General features: G+C 46.4%; 1 protein-coding gene across 3 annotated transcripts in view; it reads right to left on the bottom strand.

Moving 5' to 3' along the window:
* ERG (ETS transcription factor ERG) overlaps positions 1 to 15,210 on the bottom strand; it is a 1,195,114-nt gene that overhangs the window by 606,480 nt on the left and 573,424 nt on the right. The gene's annotated exons all lie outside the window — the stretch shown is intronic.

Below are 15,210 nucleotides of genomic sequence, written 5' to 3'. Positions count from 1 at the left end.
GCTCATCTGTAGGCACTGTTACTGGAGAATGTATTGAGCGGATCCACCAAAGACACACAAAAGACACGTTAATTATAAAGTAAATATCACCAAATGAACCAAATGTATATTTTGTATAGAGAGAGACTTTTATTATGAACACATGTTCTGGTACTGGAGATGCCTGAGGGAACCTACATCTGATTAGGATTCATCAAGGGGTAAATGGTCGTGTTCCATCGCTTCCAGTGATGTCACTTCAGGGTGGGGTCAAATAACATCACTTCCTGTCATGTCATCAAAGGTCAAGTGTCATGTGATGTCACTTCCGCTACCCCTGGCATTTTGATGAAATGACGTCCCTGCGGGTGCCACCAGCATTTCACATCATTAGTGCACACAGGAAAAGACCCAACAGACCGCTGAAAATGCAAACTATGCCCACTACTCCTAAAATTCTTACAATAGTCCTGAAATACCAGGGAAAGCATTTAAAGATGCCACAGATCTGGCTACAAGGAAAGAGAAACCAGGTATGTTGGCCATTCTAGGCCGCTGTAGTCTGCCGTCGCTTCCCTTTTTACATTGACATCGCGAAACACGCCCGCTTATGGAGTGGAACGCGTGGCCACCCCTAGCTCCATCAGAAGGAGCAGTGACGCATTTACAAAAGCGAATGTGAAGAACAAGGGCTTCGTGATTGGTTGCCCTGCAAAATGGGTTTCACCTTCTAGGCATTGGCAGACGTGACCGTTTCCGGCATAATGAGACGCTTTGCTTTCTTCCCGTACCCCTTGCGTGTTCAAGTGAACTATTATTTGAGTAATGTAGTACCAAAAAGACTGTCCAAAAGCTGTATTCAGCGCCTGGACCACCACATAGATCTCGGTCCGAGCAGAACCCGCCATCTGCACAGCCCCCGCTGCAGGAATGAAGTCGGAATGCGTTGGACTCGAAATCTGTATCATTATAGTGTCAAAAATGTCACTAAACGGTTTAATCAGCTGCCAAGCGCTGGCCTTTCTCCCTGCAACATCTGTTGATTAAAAAAAGAATAATAAACACCAGAGTTGCAGCGACTGCCATGGTGTTATAGAAACAGTTGTATAACCCGAACCGTGCCGACTAAAGGAACGAAAGAGCCGCGCAGTAACGCAATTATGCCTGCGAAATCGGCCATCCCAGGCATGTTGCCGCTAGCAGTCAGTAGCTGTGCTTCACATATGCAAATAATTGTGCTAGCCATGGCTAGTCTCCATCAGCGCTCCCCGAGCTGCAGCAAACACAAGTGTCAATTGTTCAGCTGTGGCTTTAGAACACGCTATTAAAACCAGCTGCTGCCTGAACAGCGTGGTAGGTTTTGTACTTGTTTTTAATTTAGTCTTTGGATGATAACTGCTATAGGACGTCAGCCCCAGATATGTCCCTCTAAAGGCGGCCTTGTTTTACGGTTAGCTGGCGGTGTCATCCGTTGAGGAGCTTGTTGGCGGAATTTAGAGGGGTCAGTCTAGGGTGATGGCCTTAGGGCTTACTTCCTGGCACTGTGTTGGCACGACTCGACGAACACGCTTCCCTCATCTAAGCAAGGAAGACCAGATCTCCCCCTGTAGTCGGATCAAGAGATGGCACATCCCAAGTGGATTTTGGAGTGTGGTGTGGCTTACCAATTGATTGGCTGAATGGACAATTCCTGCTTTTTGCTATTACCTCTGACAAGTACTTTGGTGGGCACTTTGCACGCCTTATAGGAGTCCATGTGTCTCATTATGATGTGTTAGTGGTGCTAGTACCCCCAAACAAGATTACCACTGGTGGTTACAGTGATGTCCTCGCCTAATTATAGTCATCATTTATGAGTTGCCATTACTTATAATTTCGAAACCGAATTGGAATTCCATTGGGTATGGATGTAGTGTTGGTAACTGTGATGAAACTACTACTGCTCTGCAGGAGTGCAGTGATCAGTAGTGGCTGCAGGAGTGCAGCGATCAGTAGTGGCTAAAATGGCTACTCAGCCTCACACTACTACACACCAACAGTGATCTCAATCATACAGGTGAAACAGGCAAAGTCAAGAGGTATACTTCCTTTCACTTTTGTGGTAATGTGGGCCAAGGACAGGCTATAGTCTTAAGAGAGGAGTGAATGTTATAACAGTTGCAACCCAAACAGCAATAGTACAATGACTCCAAAATAGTCTAGAATAATAATGTCGAATCAAGGGTCTTTATATATGTGTATACTTTTATTAAACACTCAAGAATGAAAAATACCAAACTAAAAACACTAACAAAAACCCAACCCTGTGAAGCAGAATAACAGTACCGGTGGCGGCTCCTCCACAATGAGAGAGGGGGTGCGGACCCGCTGAAGCCCTTTCCCATTGTGGAGGAGCCGGGGCGAGCCCAGTGTAAGCACTGTGTGCTCGCCCAGCTCCTTTCTTCAGCTGAGGGAGCCCTTCTGGGCTACCTTGAACAGTCAATAGGAAAACATAGTTTACCTTTGACAGTTACCTTTCCCCATGCACATGCTCAATGAGCCATGCAAGACCGGTGCGCTTTGTTTCCCTAGACTTACATGGCCCACTGGGGATTCAGGTTGGGAAACTGCACCTTTGAGTGTGCATTGTGGCACTCCTGTGCCTCCCTGCATATTCATATGGTCTGGGGTGGCATAAATGCAGCACTCTGGCACCTGCATGCGCATGTGCAGGAATCAGGAAATGCTTGTGCTTCCTGGTTCCTGATGGTGTGCCGTTGGAGCCAAAGGGGTTCCGTGTCGACATGGAGAGAAGCAGAGACAGGATTGGGGCAGAAAAGAAGAGAAATATATTTTATCTATGTGTGCATGTGTTTGAATAAATGTGTGTATGATGCTGGCTGGATGTGTGCATACATGAACAAGTGTATGGTGTATGGGTGCGGGAGTGAATGCTGTGTGAATGAGCAAGTTAATGCGCAAGTGAATGCAAGTGTGTGTTTGATGCAGGCTGGACTGCTGACTTGGGGGGAGGTAGGGCGGGGTTGCTGGCATAATCAAAGATGTCAAGTAAAATATTATGCCGCAATGGAATCATTTTTACAGGGCATCTTTGATAAAGTAAGCATGATAAGTGTTATTTTGTGGTAAAACTGGTATTTTTGTGCAGCCAGTCTAGCAATTGTCTACTGTGACATAACATTTTGTGTCATTTCTGTGCAGCAAATCTAGCCATTTTTGGCTGCTTCATGACATATTTTACTGGGCATCTTTGATAAAGGTGTCATGATAAGTATCATTACCTTGCTATACTGGCATTTTGGTGCAGCCATTTTAGCAAATATTTTTTTGGTATGGCCTTTTTTTATTACTGGTCATTTCTATTAAAGCAAGTATGATAAGTATTATCACGTGACTAGACTGGCACTTGGGTTCTGCTAGTCTAACATTTTCTTTGGCATGGCAATTTTACTGAGCATCAATAATAAAGCAAACATGATGTGTTTTTACATGGCTAGACTGCCATTTTGATTCAGACAAATGGGCCATTTCTTAGTGTGCCATGATATTTTTTAGTGGGAATCTTTGATGAAAACAATCATTTAAATTGTTATTACCTGGCTAGACTGGCATTTTAGTGCAATCAGTAAAGCTATTTAGCTGGCTTTATTTTTACTGTGTATCCATGATAAAGCAAGCATGATGTGTTATGTGGCCAGTTTGGAAATACTTTCATATTGTGACATGGTATATTTAATGGCAACACTGACTGGTACATGTTCTTATGTGGCGGTAGTGTCATATACTGGCAGATCCAGCTTGGACATGTTTTCCTGTAGTATTATTACTGACATTATGCGCAAGCAAACATGGGTGTGTTATTATATGGGAATACAGGCCTCTATTGGTGCAGACAGCATGGAAATGTATAGGCACAGCCAGCATGAACATGTTTTAATACTGGTATACATTGTGAGCATGGGCATCATGAATATGCATTAGGTAATGCTCCTGTGCACTGTTGTTGACTTGCATCTATTGGATTATATCATGCATTAGCCTACAAAACAAAATGGAAATTGTCCGGCGTTTTACCCAATTGTTCATGTTAAGTGTGCTTTAAAATGCACTATTTAAAACATTAACAACAAATGTTAACGGGATATTCACCAACCCTCGCCAAATCCGTTTGGTTGGTTTGGGCTCCCTCACTATGCTCAGTCACCTAGGGATATTCAGGAGAAATACTTATGCCCCTCCCGTTAAAAGATTCACCAGCCACCACTGAACAATACCTTATGCTTGTTAAGGGGTGGTTAACAAGCATTGAACCAGGCTTTTTTGCTGACTATACAGCTCAAACTGGGTTAGAATGCAGCTAGTTGTGTTGATCCAGGCGGTGCAGTTTGATGTGAGAGTTGAGTAGTGCAATTTGATGATGAGTCCACCACTGTTGGTTCGATGGTTGAGCTGGTTCATGACAATAGGTGTTGCTGGGTCGAGTCAGCATGTGACATGATGTTTCCGGTGGACTGAGTCTTCAAATATAGTTGAATTACATATGGGATGGTTTGAAATGGTGGAACATCAGTCCAGAATGCCTTATGCTTGTCAGGGTGTTGTTTACCCCACTCCTGGTGCTCTAGGACAAGGTGAATCATTCTTACTCTTCACCCCTGCTCCAAGGAGCTTAACTGGTACCTACAGGGATCCCTTCATCCAGGGAGGAGCCTGGTTCCAATGCAGCTAACACAGTGCAGGCCTTGGTCCACAACATTTCACCCCCAATGTTCACTGGTGATGGTTGGGGGAAACAGCTCTATTCTACCTTTGATGCATCTGTCTATACCTCTATGGATGTGGACGTTGGAATGGGCTGCACGCCAAACAGGGTTCCAGAGCTGTCTTTGGTATGGTGTATGGGAAAGAATCAAAGAAGAAGTAGGAGACCCCTTCCTTATAAAGGTAAAGGGCCACAGGGGATTGGACAAAAGTGAACTTGCTCTGAGGGGTCCAATCCACGTTATTTTGACATGTGACCTTTGCCTTCTTGCATCATACCCAGAGTGGGGAAGTGGAAGGTACAGGAAGGAAGGAATATATAAATGTTGGTAAAAGAAAAAATCATGCACAGAGCCTCTGCCCGTCATGGGTCCTCCATCCACCCCCCTGACTCTTAATACTCTCATACTTACCTCCGGCGCCTAACTTACGTGTGCTCCTTGAGTGCTACGCTCACCCTGCGGCAGGGTCCTTTTCATTTTAAATAGAACATCTTTATATGTACCCGCGCTTTCCTTTATGGATGCGGGGGACACCCCCACCACCCCTGAAATTCGCTTAATGTCGAGCAAGAGGAGCGGGGGAAACCCCCAGTCCCGTTATTCAACATTTATTTTCCTGTTGTTTTTGGTCGTGCCGAAATGTTCTGCCGTTCAGTCATTTGTTTTAGTTTCTACAGAAACTGAAGGAAAGAGAGCCCTACAGAAAAAAAGACAATGTTGAACACCTTCTCAGTTCCCCTCTATTCTCACTGACTACTCTAACCTGCCCCCATTCCCATACCTGCAGTTTTAAAGTGCCCTTTGGTGGGCAGCACCATGCTGTAAAGCTGGGCTTTGGTATGTCTGTGCCTCTTATAATTATGGTTTCCAGGATATCTTCTGAGCTTGATGGTAGGTGGTATCCTTCCTGCCAGAGAAATGAGAGCAGTATCCTGCCTTTTGTCACACTTGCTGAAGTGGAAACAAGCGGGTTTGCCGTGACTTCTCATAGCTGACTTGAGTTCAAAGGGTTGACACTTGTATGATATCAAACAATGTATGGGTTTAATATTTGTGCGCTTTGTGCTGTCAGTCACTATACCAAAAGTGATTATGGCTTGTTCGTAGAGTTTACCCAGCCTTCCGACTGATTGGGTCACAATTATGATATTTCGGATCAGAGATGCAAAAGTTAAATGCACAGTGTCTGCAGCCATGAAGAATGTGCATTTGACCTTTGAACCTGCCCAATGCCGCTAAAGGGCAGGTGATACAGTCGTAGAAAAACGGATGCAGAGGGGCACATGTGTGCACTATGTTTTCTGCGATGAAGCTTTATAAAAGGTCAATCTGATCATCAGACCTGCCTTTCAGAGATGGAGTGCCCATGTCATTTTATTTATTAAAAATCAAAAAGCTCAAGCTATCTTAGCATCTTTTTTTTTGTCAACATCTTTTTATTGAAATATTGAGCAGACATCAATTCATCAAAAAGTCATAGCAAGTTGTCACATTAATTGATCACATATGCAGCATCTCTACATTTCATTTGGCAAATCTGCAACTCATTCCATTATAACAATTTCATCAACGTGCTGAGGGAAAGGTTAAGATTCTACATTTATCATTACAATTGCAATATTAATTAGTGGCTTTAGACAATGCGTCAACATTTCATTTTAACATTTTGTTGTTCTTCTAAAAAGTCGGAACTCATCAACAATTCAGAAAGAATATGATTCGACTTATGAACCGGTAGCACTCTTAGTTGAGAAGAGAAATAATGAATGAAAAGGAAGGAAGAGATAGAAGAAAAAAATAAAAATAAAATAAAAAACCTCTCCGGGACTAGTAGCATTTCCTTCTGGGGAGGCGCATCTCTCTCAGCCTAGCGGGTCTAGCGGGTACATCAACCCCATCAAAAGCATGTCAAGGCTACAACAGGTATTTAACCATCCTAGGCTGGAAAAACATATGTCCCCTCTCTACCATATGGTCCAGAAATGGGCCCCAAATGCGAGAAAATGTAGAAGTTTGACGCTCTATCACAGCTGACATTTTATTAACTCCAAGAAGTTCCCAAACCTTTACCCACCAATACGCTATGTGGGGGCCCTCAGGTTCTTTCCAAAATCGGCCTCACGTGAGGTGGGCCCCCATGAGTATTTGAGTGATCAGGTTAGCTCTTGGGCCAGATAGTGGGTAGGTCCCATCGTCTGGAACGTCCCCTAGTAGGATTATCAGAGGGTCCATAGGGAGCAGGGTTCCGCATATATCTTTGATCTTAGACCTGATTTCCAGCCAATAGGATTGGATGATTGGACAATGCCACCACAAGTGCTCCAGGTCTCCCCTCCCTCCACAGCCATGCCAATATGCGTCACGGTAGTCTGGATTCATTGCGTGCAATTCCTGCCAGGAGAAATACCATCGGTAACAGATCTTAAGCGCACACTCCCTGACGGTCGTACATCTGGAGGACCTGAGGGCTCTATCCCAGATTCTTTGCCACGACTCGTGAGGTACCTCAACTCCCAGCTCCCTCTCCCATGCCCACATTTAGGGGAGTGTCTCGTCCTCTGGGACGTTTTCCAAACGGCGGTAGGAAGACGTCATTCTGTGGGTGTTCTGCCCTTCCGAGATCGTTATTTCCAGATCTGTCTGGGGCCTAATGCCAGCATTTTTGACAATCAGGTTAGTGATCCAGTGCTGGAGCTGTATATACCTAAATCTCTCGGTCTCAAGGAGGTTAAACTTCTCCTTGCATTGGGCAAAGGTCAGCGAGACGCTGTCTGCGTAGAGCTCTTGCAATCTCAAGGGACCTTCCCTTGTCCAGAGTTTGTATGAATTGGGGTGAAGCCCCAGAGTAAAGGCTGGGTTCTGTGTGACCGGGGAAAGGGGACCTAATCCTGGGGGGAGTCCCCAAGTATCGCAATATCTATCCCAGCAACACAGAGTGGACCCCGTGGTCGGGAGGAGGGATTTCTCTGAAATGCGCGCTTCGCGCGGGAGGAAAGGGAGGTGAGAAAGAGGGACCCAAGTGAAAGATTTCTCAATATCCTGCCATTTGGGGGGTCACCTGTGTTGGTCCACCCCAAGATGGGGGCGATTTGAGCTGCTCGATAGTATCGGGAGATGGAAGGAAGTCCCAGACCTCCCAACTGCCTGCTCCGAGTAAGAATTTTACGCTGGATTCTAGGTGTTTTCCGCTGCCAAACAAATCTGCTTATCTCCCTTTGTAGATCTACTAGGTTTCGCTCAGGAATCGTGACAGGGAGAGCCCGAAATGAATAGAGAAGCCACGGAAGTAAGGTCATTTTAACTGCGCTTATTCACCCAAGCCATGAGATCTCCTGCAGTGCCCACTTTTGTAGGGATTCTTTAGACTCTTTTATTAGGGAAGGGATGTTGGCTTTGAACATGTCTGGGTAGGTGGGAGTCAGATACACTCCAAGGTATGTGATCTTGGAGTTCCTCCAGCTAAGGCGATAAGTTTCCTGCAAGGCATCTAATGTGTCTGGGGATTTGCATAAGTTCAGGCCTGTTGATTTAGCCATGTTTATCGAGAATCCCGAGATTTGTGCAAATTGGTCCAGCAGGTCCATAAGTGGTGGAACTGAGGCCTGAGCCTCCTTCAGGAAGCAGAGCACATCATCTGTGTATAACACAACTTTATGGCAATGATCTTCCACCTCGAACCCCTGGATTTCCGGATGAAGGCGAATATGTTGGGCTAGGGGTTCCATCGCTAGCGCGAAAACTAGTGGAGATAGGGGGCACCCTTGTCTGGTCTCCTTGCCAAGGGATATCCGGGGCGTCCATTGGGGGTTTACGTGCATTCGGGTGGAAGGGATCTGGAAATTCGACAGGACCAATCTAGAGAATTTTGGGCCAAACCCAAACCCTTTTAGTACTAGTTGCAAGTAGTCCCATGACATGCTATCAAATGCCCTGTGGGCGTCTAAGGATAGTAACGAGAGGGGGCCTGGGGCCAAAGGAGCGAGGGCTATTAGGTCTATTGCCCTACGGATGTTGTCATGGGCAGATCTACCCTGAATAAAGCCCGTGTGATCCCTATCTATGATTCTGCTAAATAATTTGGCATCAGTGTTAAGCAGGGCTATAGGCCGATAGGATGAACACTCTGCTGGATCCTTCCCCGGTTTTAGGATTAGTGTTGTATGTGATTCTGCCATGGACTGTGTAACCAAGCCTGTTTCCCATAGAACATTGAATAGTTTTATGAGATGAGGGGTGAGCTCCTTACAAAAGGTTTTATAGAACTTGTTTGTGAACCCATCAGGGCCCGAGGCCTTCCCAAGAGGGAGTGATTTAATGGCTGATTCAACTTCTTCTATAGATATTGGGTCTTCTAGCAGCCCCTGTAATGTTTGTGGGAGCTGTGGGAGGTTTGCCGTGGTTATGAAATTGCTGGCAATTTGTGGGTCTCTCCGATGCGGGGCTGCATGTGCTTTAAAAAATTCTTCAATAATCCGGCATTTACACTTTTCTGGGAAAGAGCCTTTGCCTGTCCCATCCCGCAGAAAGTCAATCCTATTCTGTGTTGCTTGTTTCCCCAGCTTGGCAGCCAATAATTTATTAGCCTTGTTTCCCTTCGTGTAATAAAATTGTTTAGTGCGCATCATGCAGTGGGCCGCTCTCCCCATGTGGTGTGCCTTAAGCGCTTTCTTAGCCATCCGAAGGTCTCTCATCTCTCGCCGTGAGGGCTTCTTCCTATGCACCTCCTCCAATCTAAGGGCTTCACTCTCCAAGTGTTCCCGCAGCAGTCTCCTAGCTCTCCCCCGCTGTGCAGCCTGTTCAATAAAGTGCCCCATGAGCGCTACTTTGCTTGCATCCCAAATTGTACCCCAACTAACATCGGCAGTGTCATTCGACCTGTAGTATAACTCCATAGCTTTTTTTATATGGACTCGGATCATTGGGTCATCTAGTAAGAAGTCGTTTAGTCTCCAGGGGGGGTCTCACAGGAGGGGTGGTTTGGAGAGCGGCCACTGTCAGTAAAACCAGGGAGTGGTCTGAAAGCGTCTCGGGGAGTATGTCTATATCCAGCTCCTTCTGAATGAGTGAATCTGGGATAAGGATGTGTAGTTTCTTTCCTCTGGGTGGCAATACTTCCGCACTTCAATTAACGAGTGGTCCTTCAGCAATGTGGTAAGAGCCCTAAAGTTGTTTCTGTCCTTTAGTGTTGGCACCAGGGTCTTATCAATTAGTGAGTTAATCACTGCATTGAAGTCCCCTCCTATAATCAGTTCTCCTTCTACATGTTCGGTTTTGGGTCATACATAGTAACAAACGTGATTTTAAGGCCATATAGCATAGCATTCACTAGGAGAACCCTTCCCTCCTCATCTCAAACCATCCCCAGAGTCTTGAGGGCAATACCCTTGCGCACCAAGATGGCAACCCCTCGTTTTTTCATTCCGCTTGAGGCAAAGAATTTGGTGGGGTAGAGCCTGTCGCTAAGGCGGAATTCATCCTCCGGTCGCAAGTGGGTCTCTTGGAGGAATAAAAATGATGCATCTAGGGATTCTAGTCTATGGAACAGTGCTTTACGTTTCAGAGGGGAGTTCAGGCCTTGCACATTAAGGGAAATGCATTGGAGATTCGGGGCTGCCATGTTAGGGTTGCTCAGGTTTTCGCCTCAAATAAGCCCATCCAAAGAAAGTGAGTGTAAAGCCCTCCTTAAGGCGAGCGGCTACAGCATGAGCCATGATTGGTCCGTGGTGAGTAAAAGCAAAATACCAGCCCAATGGGTTCAGGTGAAATTTGGGTGAGTCAGTGCACATTAGCCAACAGTTAACTGGCAAGAAAGTAAAAAGAGCAAAATAAGCATAATAAAAATATATGTAGGCATCAATAATACCAAAAAGCAAAACTTAAAAACCAGAATGAAAAGAAGGAAATTCAGCACTATGGAGGTTCGGAACGACCTCCAAAAATTCACTACCATCAGATAACCTTCAACAAACTGGGTGAAATCCGCTTGTGGTGCCCGTACACCTTATATTGAGGATGTGACCTCTTTGGACCTCAGGTCGGACCAAGCGCATACCACGGGAATCCTCGCCCAGTCTCCAGAGCGGGAGCCGGCGTTTGCCCCCAAGGAGACATTATCGCTTCTCACCATCCAGCCCCACCAAATTGATGGGGTTCGAGGACCATGAGTGGGTCACATGAGAGCGGGTGTGAGGCCGCACCAGAACCCGGAGTCACGCTATGCAGTTCTCTCTCCTGAGTCATGCCTCCAATGTCTTGGTGAGTGGAGAACTGCACTTCTTTCAAGAGTTCGAGTCCAAAAACACCCTTTTTTCTGTGAGTTTATTATGACCCCTTGGGTTCCCGATGGGTGGGTTTGCCGAAAATTCATAGTCAGTAAGGCATGACAGGGCGTTCAGTCCACTTTATGAGCTTCACCTTTTGCCAGCGAGTCAGGAGCCACCGCTGCCCGCTGAGCCATCTCGCTTGTCACAGTTTCCATCTCTTGATGTGGAGATTGGCCCACCCTTTGCCAGCCCCTAGGTATCCTTTGCTTGTCTTTCGGGGTAAAGGCCAAGTCAGGCTGTAGTGCTTTGTGCCTCGGGGGCTATGAGGAGATGTCTGTGCCTCCACCAACCATCAGATCCTTCATTTCGCTCTCTGAGGATATTACATAATGCTGGTTGTGAAAATCAAAGATCAGGGAATATGGAAAACCCCAACGGTAGCGAACCCCCAGATCTTGAAGCCAAGCCGTTACTTTCTGCAGGCGTCTCTGACTCGTCAGAGTGAATGGGGAGAGGTCCTGGAATAGCTTTAATGTCGCTCCGCGTAATAGAATTGGCTCCACCTTCCTGGCTGCCGCTATAATCTCCTCTTTCTGGCGATAGAAATGGACTCTGGTCAGGACGTCTGGGAGCAAATTCTTCTTTTGCTGGGTGGCTGAATACACATGGTGGGTCCTATCCAGGGGCAATGACTCTGGGGTGGTGGGGCCCAGTAGAGACCTAAATAAGTAATTTATGTAATCCAGAAGATCTTGATCCGGCGCCTGTCGTGGGATCCCCCGGAGGCACACATTATTTCTTCGTGACCTATTTTCAAGATCCGCCAGCCTAGCCCAAAGAGCTTCTAGGTGCTCATTATGGTCTTAACTCTTTCCACCAGAGTCTCATGGTTGTCGGTCTGCTCACATGTGATGTTTTCCTACTCGTTGACTCTGGTTTAAAGCCCACCAAGATGTGAATATAGGTTGGCGAGCGACCGTGCAAGAGAGGCTTTGGAGATTTTAATCTCTGTTTTTATTTCTTGTGTGATGTCCTGTTTAAAGGCCTTCAGCATCTCTTCGAAATCAGCCCTGGTAAACGCCATATCTGTCGGGGTCGCCACCCGAGGAGCGGGGTGAACCTCCACCCTAATTGTTTGCATTGGAGTATCTCCCGATGGGTGTGCTGTCAGGAAGGTTTTGATGCCCTGGGATTTCCGCTTGCCCCCTGTCTGTGTCATTGCCCGGGAGCCAGCGTCTGCGGACCTCTGATCACAATGTCCCTCAGCACGACCAACTCATTGAAGGGACCGATGATGGTGAAACCCATAGCCACAGTGGCCCTCCTCTCTTGCCGTGCACGGTGTGTCCCAGGGGGTAAAAGCTGCAAGATCTGCTGATATAGAGAGCTCTCTTCCCCAGGGGTCCACCCCGTCACCAGTCCACCGTTCCCCACCTCTGGTGTCAGTAGTTCCACCCAGTTGCTATACCGCTCTGTGCAGGGTAGCTCGCATGAGTGGCTAGTGGAATACAAGCTACAGCACCTTTCTCTCTTGCTGTGTGTAGGGCTTCCCAGGGAGTGAGAGCCGCAGGCGCCAGCTCCGTGGAGAGCTCGGGGCTACACCGAGGCACCAGCTCCCCACACCCAGCCTCTGGTGTCTAGAAATCCTGCTAAAGTCAGTCACTCAACTCAGCATAACCTGATGGGCGATAATGCTAAGCCACTAGTGGAAGCTCCTAAATTGCAGTGCTCATCTTCTCCTGCCACATTTAATGTCTCTCAGGGACCAAGAACTCCCACTCACGAAGACGCGAAGGACTCTCCCCTCCATAAATTCCTCTCAACATATGCCCGCTTCTCCCCTCCTCTGGCAGCCTCCGTGTCCTTCCGGGGTGCAGGGTCCACGCACAGCATGTAGCCATCTCCCGGAGGGTTCGGCCCGGGTGTGTCTCACGCTCAATGGCTCACCATCCCGCCTCTCAGTTGGGGCACATTACAGCGCGCCCCGGGCTCGCCGTCTTGTAGGTCACAGGGAGACCTCCTCAGCTCACCAGCTATGTCGGAGGACCGCAAGGGTCCACTGGCCCGCAGACGGAGGCTCATACTCCCAGCGAACCCCAAAGCCTCGCCACTTCACTTTTCTTCTCCCCCTCAGAAAGTATGTAGGCCATTGAGAGTCTTGTCCTGCTCCCTAACTCTGGACATGAGATCCGGCACCTTGACTTGTAGCCATCAACTGTCAGCGGGAAGGGGACAGCAATCCACAACGGCGGGAGCCGCCATCTTAAGGGCCTCCCCCCCCCGTGAATACTGCTCCTGCCAGCATCAACACACGCCTCCGATTTCTTTCGGAACCTTGCTCCGAAGAATCCCTGTGTTGCGCGGCCTCTGACCGTATATGTCACTCCTCGAGATCTTGCATTTTCGTATATTTATTTGGATGTTACGGGCGCTCCGTCGCAGAGCTCACAGAAGGCACATCCGCGCGGTGCGCCACCTGGCCACACCCCCAACTCACCATCTTAAAGTGTCAAGCCGTCATAGCAATACTGTAAGCACCCATATTGCTATGTTTTGAGAGGAAATACAGCCATGAACATGCAGTTGTTGTCATGACTTACACTGTTACACCAAATTAGAGCTCTGTCCCTCTGTCTCTCTTGTTCTGTTTTTCTCTCTCTCTCTCTCTCTCTCTCTCTCTCTCTCTCTCTCTCTCTTGCTGACAGGAGCATGACCAGAGAAAAACACAGATATTTTGAGGAGCATTTCTCATGGTCACTTCCAGTATATATCAGAAAGCAGAAGGGGATTAATAGCACCAGTGAGGGCTCCAGCCTGCTTTGCATTAAATCAAAGAGAATGTTTGGTGCATAAGAATGGCCACATTTCTTTATATTTGACAAATATGTTTCTGGTAAAGTAGTTATATGATTGCATCACTAGACTGAATGCTCATTTCCTATTTCAGAACACTACAGTTGTAACTTTGAACCATATATACTGATTCAGAGAGCCCTGGAGTTAGGATATGAGGATGCAATGAACCTCATTATGGGGTTAGTTGTAATGTGGCTGTACATCTGTGGATTTGCCAGCACAAATAAAAAACTACTACCTCCACTCAGTCCTGTGTACTTACCATGGGATTACGAGTGGCAAGAAGATGATATAATTCCAGATTTTCTGAATCCATAGGGATTGTTTTGGGAGTTACCACCAGTGCTAATTCTGGTTTTATAATTCCAAAGAATTTTGGGGATAAAGTGGAGGATCTGCCTCCAATCTGGAAGCAGATCCTCTACCATACCCCAAAAACTCATCATACCACAGTGTAGTCACTCAGTTTTAAAGTGGAAGTAACAGAATAACCACCACTTTACTGACATTTTAGTCCACTGTCATTATCCTAATAAGGGCCAATGTCTGCAATAATTTAATTTGGGCTAAGAGCAAGGATCGCAATGCACTTGATGAGCGCCCAAATTCACAAGTATCCTGACATATATATATATATATATATATATATATATATATATATATATATATATATATATATATATATATATTGATTAGCTACACATTGTCAGTTTTCTACTGGAGCATTATATATAAATTACCGGCACTTCAGCATTGCTTGGGAGTGAGTCTGTCTATGGAGGCACATGTATTCGGCAGAAATGCCACAAAAGTCACAATGATAAAAACATACATGGCTAAGAGATGTTAAAACACAGTCAAGCGAAGTTCGTTACACAACTAGGAACATACATATATTAAAATGCAAAGGGAATAATAAAAAGAACAACAAAAGACATAATTTCTCTATATAGAGCCCAGCAGGGAGATTACCATCACAGCTCTACTGCCTCTTATTAATAACAGTGAACAGTGTCCATGTCACGTGATCGCATAGCTGTCCTTATTTCACATTCAGATAAACTCAGTGTCAGTGTTCCTCTCTCGTGTCACTCATCCGTTTTCTTATTAGAAGTCAGGCTCCAAGGACATAGTGGGCAACCCAAGTTACAATATGGGGGTTGGAGGTACCTTTGCATAGTTCCAATGCCTCAGCAGGAGAGCGAACGCCAAAATCCCTGAGCAGGGGCTGTATACATCTTACTCTCGGTGGTTTCGAAGACATCATTTTATGCCTTGCACAGGTCCAAGACAGACATGAATGATTCTATTCTGGCAAAACATTAGATGATCCCCCAAACTTTGAACCA

Source organism: Ambystoma mexicanum, chromosome 7p (genome assembly GCF_040938575.1).
Source record: "Ambystoma mexicanum isolate Mex_15411 chromosome 7p, UKY_AmexF1_1, whole genome shotgun sequence".
NCBI lineage: Eukaryota > Metazoa > Chordata > Amphibia > Caudata > Ambystomatidae > Ambystoma > Ambystoma mexicanum.
Note: the sequence above shows the minus strand (reverse complement) of the source record. Positions and strands in the feature narration are given on the sequence as shown.